This window comes from Panthera uncia, chromosome C2 (assembly GCF_023721935.1).
Source record: "Panthera uncia isolate 11264 chromosome C2, Puncia_PCG_1.0, whole genome shotgun sequence".
NCBI classification, from domain to species: Eukaryota; Metazoa; Chordata; class Mammalia; order Carnivora; family Felidae; genus Panthera; species Panthera uncia.
In genome coordinates, this window is record NC_064810.1 from 154,260,061 (window position 1) to 154,269,713 (window position 9,653).

General features: G+C 58.6%; 1 protein-coding gene across 2 annotated transcripts in view; it reads right to left on the minus strand.

Annotated features, from left to right (window-relative positions):
• Positions 1-9,653, minus strand: part of ANO10 (anoctamin 10) — a 225,618-nt gene that overhangs the window by 9,914 nt on the left and 206,051 nt on the right. The window lies entirely within an intron of this gene.

Genomic DNA, 9,653 nt, shown 5'->3' on the forward strand with positions numbered 1-9,653 from the left:
GGGGGGGGGGGGGGGGGGGGGGGAGTGGCAGAGGGAAGAGGGAGAGAGAGACCATCGCAGGCAGGCTCCACACTGAGTGTGCTTGATCCCCATGACCCTGGGATCATGACCTGAGCTGAAATCGAGTCAGACGCTCAGATGACTGAGCAGCTAAGTACCCCCCAAACAGAAAATCTTATGCACCATTCAAAAATTGACCCCTTCTTGGGGCGCCTGGGTGGCTCTCGGTTAAACGTTGACTTCGGCTCAGGTCATCATCTCCCGATCGGTGAGTTTGAGCCCCACATCGGGCTTTGTGCTGACAGCTCAGAGCCTGGAGCCTGCTTTGGATTCTGTCTCTCTCTCAAAAATAACTAAAACGTTAAAAAAAAAAAAAAGACCATAAAAACGACACACACACAAATTCACCCTTTCTTACTGCCTTCACTACAAACACTCTAGCCCATGACACCATCGTCTTCACACAACTCACACGCACTCAAGTGCACGACTGTAAATTCCTCCTGGGGCACCTTGCCGCTTCTGCCCTTGCCTTTCTCTTGTGTGTTCTCCATTCGGCAGTGCAAGTGATCCTTTTACTGTTCTGTTTTGTTTCTGTTTTCTTTCTTTGTTTTTTGAATACGATTTATCGTCAAGCTGGCTAACATACTAACACACAGCGTATACAGTGTGCTCTTGGTTTCGGCAGGGGCTTCCCACGATTCATCGCTTCCATACCACACTCAGTGCTCATCCCAGCAAGTGTCCTCCTCGGTGCCCCTCCCCCGGCTTCCCCTCCCCCCACTCCCCGCCCCCAGCAACCCTCAGTTTGTTCTCTGTATTTAAGAGTCTCTTATGGTTGGCCTCCCTCCCTGCTTGAAACTATTTTTCCTCTTCCCCTCCCCCATGGCTTCTGTTAAGTTTCTCAAATTCCACACGAGTGAAAACATGATACCTGTCTTTGTCTGACTTACTTCACTTAGGAGAATACCCTCCTGTTTCATCCACACTGTTGTAACTGGCCAGATTTCATTCTTTCTCACTGCCACGTAGTACTCCATTGTGTATATAAACCACAATTTCTTTCTCCATTCATCAGAGGATGGACATTTGGGCTCTTTCCATCATTTGGCTGTTGTTGAAAGTGCTGCCATAAACACTGGGGTACAAGTGCCCCTGTGCCTCAGCATCCTGTCTCCCTTGGGTCAATTCCTAGCAGTGCTATTGCTGGCTCATAGGGTAGATCTGGTTTTAATTTTTTGAGGAACCTCCACACCGTTTTCCAGAGCAGCTACACCAGTTTGCATTCCCACCGACAGTGCAAGAGGGTTCCCGTGTCTCCACATCCTCGCCAGCCTCTAGAGTCTCCTGATTTGTTCATTTCAGCCACTCTGACCGGCGTGAGGTGGTATCTCAGTGTGGTTTTGATTTGTATTTCCCTGATGAGGAGTGACGTTGAGCCTCTTCACGTGCCTGTTGGCCATCTGGATGTCTTCTTTGGAGAAATGTCTATTCATGGCTTCTGCCCATTTCTTCACTGGATTATTTGTTTTGTGGGTGTTGAGTTTGCTAAGTTCTGGTTACTAACCCTTTATCTGGAATGTCATCTGCAACTATCTTCTCCCATTCTGCCGGTTGCCTTTAAGTTTTGTTGATTGTTTGCTTTGCAGAAGCTTTTTATCTTGATGAGGTCCCAATAGTTCATTTTTGCTTTTATTTCCCTTGCCTTTGGAGACATGTCGAGTAAGAAGTTGCTGTGGTGAGATCAAAGAGGTTATTGCCTGTTTCCTCCCGTAAGGTTTTGATGGTTTCCTGTCTCACATTTAGGTCTTTCATCCATTTTGAGTTTATTTTTGTGTCTGGTGTAAGAAAGTGGTCCAGGTTCATTCTTCTGCATGTTGTTGTCCAGTTTTCCCAGCACCATGTGCTACAGAGAGTGTCTTTTTCCGTCGGATGCTCTTTCCTGCTTTGTCAAAGATTAGTTGGCCATAATTTGTGGGTCTAATTCTGGGTTCTCTGTTCTATTCCACTGGTCTCTGTGTCTGTTTTTGTGCCAATACCATACTGTCTTCATGATTACAGCTTTGTAGTAGAGGCTAAAGTCCGGGATTGTGATGCCTCCCACTTTGGTTTTCTTTTTCAACATGATTTTGGCTATTCGGAGTCTTTTGTGTGAGTGACCCTTTTAAAAGCTAAATCATGTTATGTTTTGAAAGGTATTTCATTTCCAAATATTTAGAGATTTTCCACATAAGTTTCTGTTACTAATTTCTAGTGCAGTTCTGTTTTGGCCAGAAGTTAGGCTTTGTATAGTTAAATGTTTTTAAGCTTACCAAAACTCTTCTTATGGCTCAGCTAAATGGACTTCCTTGGTGAATGTTTTTGTTTTTGTGAGTGCCGGAAAAGTACGGTTCTCGGTAAAGTGTTCTTTGTCAGTTAGTTAAGTTGCTTCCTAATGTCGATTTGAGACTTCTGTATGCTTACTTTTTGTCTCGTATCACTTGGTGAGGAAGGAGTATTGAAATCCCTAATTGTGGATTTGCCATTTGTCCTTTTAGTTCTATCAGGTTTATTTAGTTCTAGCTGAAGCTTTGTTGTCAGGTACACGCACATTTAAGATTGTTAAATCCTCCCGACAAATTGATCTTTTTCATCATTATGAAATGTTCCTCTTTATCTCTGGTAAATTATTCTCTGTCATGAAATCTACTTGGTGTGATATAGCCACTCAGCTTTCTTTGATTTGTAGGACTGTATCTTTTTCCCTCTTTTTCCTTTCCATCTTTTTACTTTTAACCTTTGTCTTTATATTTAAGGTAGAGTTGTTTTGTTTTTGGATTGTTTTTACAGATAGCAAGCATATAGTGGGGACTTTTTATGCAATCTGCAAATCTTTCCCTTTTATTTGGAGTGTTTTAGATCAATTGCATTTAGCATAATTCTCAACCTGGTTGTCTAAATCTACCACCTTCCTGGTTTTCTATTTGTCTTATCTATTTCTTGTTTCTTTTCCACTCTTTTACTCGCTTCTTTTTGTTTAACTAAGCTTCTTTATTGGCTTCTTGGCTGTGCCTCTTTAATTTTTTAGTGGTTGCTATAGGGATATGTATACATATACATGTATGTACATATGTGTGTGTGTACACACACACACACACACACACCCATGTATAAAACCGCAATCTAGGGGCGCCTGGGTGGCTCAGTTGGTCGATCCAACTCTTGTCAGATCCAGCTCAGGTCATGATCCCAGGGGTGTGGGACTGAGTCCCATGTGAGGCTCCACACTGAATGTGGAACCTGCTTAAGATTCTCTTTCTCTCCCTCTGCTCCTTTCCCCTGCTGGCACACATCATCTCTCTCTCTCTCTCTCTCTCTCTCTCTCAGAACAAAAACAAAACCCCACAATCTACCTCATGTAGAATGTAAGAACCTTACCACTGTACACTTCCATTTTCCTCTCCCTATTCATTGTGCTATTGTTGGCATACGTTTTATTTTTACGTAGGCATAAATATTTTTGTTTTAAATTGTTTCCTTTTTAAGAGATGAAACCTGAGGGGAACGTCTCTTCTTTTGCCAGGACCTTTATCCTGACCACTCTTCACTCTGTGTATCCACAGTTTGGTATTTTCCTTCTGTCTTTAGAACTTGAAATTTTCTTACAGTGCAGGTCTGCTGACAGTATATTCTGTCAGCTTCTACTTGTCTAAAAAAGTACTTTTAATTCGTGAAGGACATTTCCATCGGGTACAGAATTCTCGGTTGATAGTGTTTTATTACAATCCCGGACGCATTTCACACTGTTGACTGCTGGATTGTTTTATTCACGTAAAAAGTGTTGGTTTTCATTTTGGCATACAGTTACTCGGAATCAGGAAGATCCCTTGGGGGTCTTGCTTTTAAAGCGTCTTAGGACAGACCAAGGGCCAATGTGACCCACCACTGAGACGATATCTCCTAAGCCCTCCACTGAAGGACACATCAGACTTAGGTTGCCCTTTTGCCTCTCTGCCCCCACAGCCGCCCCCCTGGGATCTGGGGAGGGATAGATGAGGAGGGGAAGTGGGATTCAGCCCTCCTTGAGCTAACAGGACTCCCAGTATGCTGTATTTTTGAGGACCCCTGACTCCAGAACAGAGTATTGGCGGACAACCCACTCGAAGCAGAGTGTTACAGGATGAGAAGTTAGGAAGCGAAAAAAAGCTGAATCTTGGTCCTTGCGAGTTCATAGTCCCCTTAGGGAATGACATGACGATTTCGATTAGTACCAGAGGAAGACCAGCGATGGTGACGTGTGGCAGGGCACCGCTGGGAGGGTCCTGAGAGTTCCAAGGAGGGTGAGTCCGGGGGGGGAATCGGAGCCGAATGCCAGGGTCAGAGAACTGAACCGCTGGGCGGATGGGGATCACCAGGAGCCCGGAGTGGACTTTGCTGAGGGACTGTCTACCTTGCCTCTTGGCTCATTCCTCCTTTCCCTAGGATGTTGATTTCTGGACCGGAATACCGGAGGCACTGGAGGCCGGGGGGCACTGCTGGAAGGAGCGGTGCCTGGTGGCAGGCCGGCATGAAGGTGGAGACTGAGTGTGTGAGGCCCGTCACCCACCCCTGGCCCCGGCTCAGAAGGGTCCCCTCGATTTAGTCAACGCTCTGCTCTTACGTTGTTGTCTTGAACTTCTCAATACCTTTCGAGCAAGGACACCGCATTTTCATCTTGCGCTGGGCCCCGTGGGTGATGCACCTGGCTGACAGATTCCTTGCAGGTCTGTACCCCACAAGTATGGGGAGGTGATCTCAACACTGAACAGGGGTGGGGGCTTTGGCAAGAGCAGAGGCCCTGAGGGAGCAGTAAAGGCCAGAGACAGGAGTCCAGACGCGCTCCAGCGTGGGCGTAAGAGAAAGCACGGAGGAGGCAAGCAGTGGAGACCGCAGGCTGCGAGGAGAAGGTGAGCCTGGGAACTTCTGAGGCCGAGCGGTCTGTGGGTCGGCTCCGGGCACCAGGGGCTCCCCCGAGCTTGTGGAGAATGAGATGGAAGCAGGTCCTGGGAGGTGCCCCTGGGAGGGGCAAAGTGAGCGCGTGGGGTCGCTCTGAGAGCGCCCCACTGAGGGGTGGGCAGGTGGCGCACTGCCCCTGCTTCGCCGTGGGGGCGCTGAGGCTCAGGGGCCTGGCCAAGGGCACACCACTGGCCCGATCCCAGAGCCCGCCCCTCAGGCTGCCCACCCGGATGCGAAGGGTCGAGAAAGGCCTTCGACATGACCTTCGACTTTCCAGTACCCGAGAGCCGGGCAAAGCAGTGTGAAGACCTCGTCCTAGAAGGTTCCGCTTTAAACCCCACTGGAGCCTGTGACACGTCTTTGCATCCCGTTACCCTTCTAACACCTGAAAAATTCCAAATCTGGGGACACAGCGGGTCCGGGGGGTGGGGGGTGTGGACCTGCCCGTGAGACCAAGAGGCAGGTCATCACGCCTCGAGATCATTTAGATTCGGGGCTGAGACAGCTGGTCCCACGACGGTCCCCGAAGAATTCCAGCTGGCCGAGGCCTCCCTGGGCCGGCTAGCTACTCCCTGGGACCCACCCCCGGGGAGGAAATTGGGAGCGGGGAGGCCCCCAAGATGCCCGCGGTCTGTGGGAAACGGGGCCTTCCGCGTGTGCGTGTGGAAAGCACAGCAACGACCGCCTGGTGGACCCCACGGTTTGGGTGGAAGTCGGCCACGTGGCCGGGCCGATTCGGGTCGTCGACGCAAACCCCAGCCTGCGTCCTTCCTTCGGGCGTGGGCCAAACGTGAGGCGCCGCAGAGTGACTTGTGGCTGGTAAGCAGCGGCTGCAGCAAGCTGCCCTCCAGGGCCCGCGGCAGGCAGGGCGCCCTCAGGACGGGGCAGGTGACCGTGGAAAGCTCCGGCCTCCCCGTCTGGATGTGGCTGACTCCACCTGTGATGGGCCGACCCCGTGGCGCCCGTTTTGGGGCCTTGCGTTCTGGGGTCGGGGCGGGGGGGGGGGGGGTGGAGGGGAGAGGCTGCTTTAAAGCCGCTCAGCGGTCTCCGTCGGGGCGGAGACAGGAGTGGTCTCCCTCCTCGGAGCCAGGCAGCTGTGTAGACGGAGGCAGCGCCCTCCGGGTGTTCGGCACCCGGCCACCACGTCCTGGGGGGGGGGGGGGGCAGCAGTGCAAGGCGAAGATCCGGCCGCGAGCTCTGCGCGCCCCGGGCCGGTCGGGCTGCCCTGTGCCTGTTGGGGTCCGGGGACGGCTGCGGCGTCCTGCTCCCCGAGAGGGCCCGCCGGCCTGGGCTTACCCGCGCCGCCCCGCGTCCTCCTGCCCGGGTCACGAGAGAGAGGACACGCGGAGGGGGCCACGTGCTCTGGACACTTGGTGCCCGGTTGCTCCCTTCCGCGCGCCAAGTTCACCAGCCCTGCAGACGGTCTAGAGAGGAGGCTGCGGTGTCTGCGAGCCGCGTGCCGTCAGCGTGACTTGCGCCACGCGCTCAGGGACAAACGCCACCACGGTCTTTTCCTGGTCTAAGGTAATCCCTCGAGGCCCACGCGGCTGTCGCTGTCGGCAGGGATCCGGCCCCCTCCCTCCCTGAACTGCCCCCATATCTCAGGGCCTACAAAGGCCTGGGGAGGAGGGAGGCCATCCGATGGCGGCATCCGGGGGGCTGGCCAGGGTCTGCTCCTGTGCCCCGTGGTCAGGTCCCGGTGGGGTCTCCCCCTCCCCTCCCCCCCCCTCCTGTGGTGACCGTGGTGACCAGGCCGGGGGGCGGGAGGCTGGCTCTGGAGGGCCTTTGGCATCAGCCCCTTCGGGAGAGAAACGAGAAGGGCCTCTGCCCCCACCGTGGTTCCCAAGCCTCGGGGCGCACGGGCACCACGGCAGGCATCCCCTGGGATGCAGACTCGGGCCAAGCTGCCAAAGTCCTGTCCCTCAGGCCCGGGGGTGGGACCAGGGCATCCGCTCCAACAGGGTCCAGGTGACTGTTTCCCAGAGGCCCCGCGTCACCGAGCGGGGCCCACCACCACGGGGCCCGGTCCCGGACTCACCGCCCGCCCGGCACAGGCCTCGGGTGGGGCCCCCCACTGTCTTCTAAGACCTCCTAACTTCGCCTCTTGGAAAGCTAGGACGCTGCGTCCCACAGCCTTCCCGGGAGCCTACTTTTGCTGGGACGAGAAGATGGCCAAAGGGGCCTCCTGACAGGCCCAGGAAGAGCGTCTTCCGTCCTCCGAAGACGCCGTGGCCCCTCTCCTGGGTGGGATGAGGGACGCGTCTTCCCTCGGGGCTCCAGCGGCCCCGGCCTGGGTCGGGCCCCCTTCTCTCCAAGCCTCCCTGGGTGGGCGTGGGGGACGCGGGCTCGGCCTAGGGCCGGTGCCACGTGCCCTCCTCGAGGGCCGAGGGATTCCTGAAATAACCCAGCTGGAGGAGTCTACGGCCGGGCCTCTGGTTCTGCGGCCTTCGGCCTTGGGTCTTCTCTGGCTGGTTTCCTGCGGGGGGAAAGGGCGGGGGCTGCGGGGTCAGGGCTGAGGAGAGGGCCGCTGGCAGGCAGCTCTGGCGGGGCCGCGGCACCGTCCTGGCCGATGCGGGCCTTCGCGGGGCCGAGAGCGGGCCGCACTCCTGCGGGAACCCCGCGTGCCCCGGTTGCCTCGGTTTTAAAAGAACCATGTAAGGAAAGTGAGGCTCACAGGGCATCTCAAGGGACACTGGGCCCCCGGCTCCGGCTGCATCGTGCGACCGGGCATCCCTAGCCACTGGCTTCTGACTTCCTCCCAAAAGCCACTGAGATAAAGACCTGCCCTGAAGTCTCAGCTTTTGAGCCGCTGGTAAGGAGTGTGACGGTGTGGCCCTCAGGAGGGACAGGAGTGTCCACCGCCTGACCCCTCCTCGCCCAGGGCTGGCTCCGCCAGCGGAAACCCGGGCCTAGGCAACGGGACCCCCTGGGGCCTCTGGGGCCCCCGTGTGGGGCCTGACAGCCGGGCCGTCCCAGGGGTGCCCGTGAAATAGGCACAGAACCAGCATGAGGGGGGTCGGGCTGAGGAGGGACCCGGGATCAAGGCCCACCGGCCACCCGCGGCTTGGTGACAGTATCGCAGGGCCTCCGGGGGGTGGGGTGGGGGGACTCCTCTCGGGGGAGAGACCGCGGGACGCCTTCCACGCCCCCCGCAGGCCGGAGGACCGGCCCCTGCCCCCCTCCTGCCCGGCGAGGGCTGCGGTCACCCCCGGCCCGGCCTCTGCCTGGGCGGCCACTCCGCCACCGTCCCTGAGAGCCGGTGGCGACGGGCTTGCGGTCCAGAGACCCGCTTTCAGCCTTCTGGGCTTGACCACAGCGTGGGCGGCTCCTCTGTCCGCCTCTGAGAAACACGGGGCCGGGCCCACGGGGCTCAGCAGCCCTTCCTGCGGGTCCCGGCCCATCCTCCCCCTGGGGGACGCCGCCGGGTCCCCTCGGGGTGCCGTCCCGTTCTGCACCCTCGGGGGTCCACGCGGGCAGGGCGGCGGGGAGGGGGCGCCTCCGGTCCGGTCCGCTCCGCTCTGTGGGACGGGCGGGCTGAGGACACGCGAGCAGGGTGGTCACGCAGCTGCGCCCCCAGCCGAACCCGTGGGAACCGGGGAGCAGAGCGGGGCGGTGTCCCCTCGCGCGTGGCCAGCGGGAGGCCTGAGGCGGCGGCGCCATCCCACGGCTGGCGGGGCAGGGGTGCCGGCGGGCTCCGAGGGCGGAGGGGAGGCCAGAGACAGGAGCGCGCGGGCCCAGTCGGCGCGCAGGAGACCTAAGGAAGGGAGGTGCAGGGTGCGGGCCGCGGGGAGCGCTTGGGTGGGCGCGCGGACCGCCAGCCTCCCTCTCGACACGGCCCGGCCGGTCCCACGGCCACCCTCCCGAGGCCCGCGGCCCCCGCGGACGTGGCTCCCGTGTGCCCGGCACCCCAGGGGTACCGCGTTCCCCACGCAGCTCTGGCTTCGCCCTGGCGGAGCGCTTCGTGGCGAGGAAGGTCAGGGGAGGCTCCTGGGGAAGGCAGCCTCCAGCGAGGCGCGCACCTCGCGGGGCGAGCAGGCCCAGCCCGGAGAGGCCGCCCCTCGCGGGCGGCCGTGGGCCCCCGCCCCCACCCCCACCCCGGGCGGGGAGTTGAGCTAACGGGCCTCTCCCCGCCGCCTGCGTTCGCCCCCCAGCCAGGACCTGCGGGAGACCCGGAGCTGGCCCCCCGGCCCGCCTGCCGTCTCTCCTTCCCCAGCAAACACAGGCGCCCGGGCTGCAGCGCGGGGAGGCTCCTGGAGGCGGCTCAGGGCCCGGGACCACAGCGGCGGCTACGGCTCACTGGTGTTTCGAAACGCGAGCGAGCTGCGGAAAGCGTTCCTCAAGCCCCGGACGACCACCGACCGCCTGTGCCCTGGAGCGCCCTCCGCCGGGCGGGGACCGGGCAGAGCCAACTGGGAGACGTCCGCGCCGGCGGGCGGGGAGGCCTGGCGGGGAGGAGGGGCTTCTGGCACGCTAGGCCCCCCCGGGGGCCCCCGGGGCCGCCTCCACCGATGCGAACGGGAGGAACGGGGGGATCCAGGTGCCGGGCCCCGAGGGACACGGGTCTAGAAGCCACCAGGTCCTCAGCCCCTCCCGGCTGCCTCCCAAGTGGAAGGAAGGGCCCGCAGGTGCGTGGTGGCCCGGCCGGAGGGACCGGGCCCGGGCCGGGGAGGGGGGGGGGG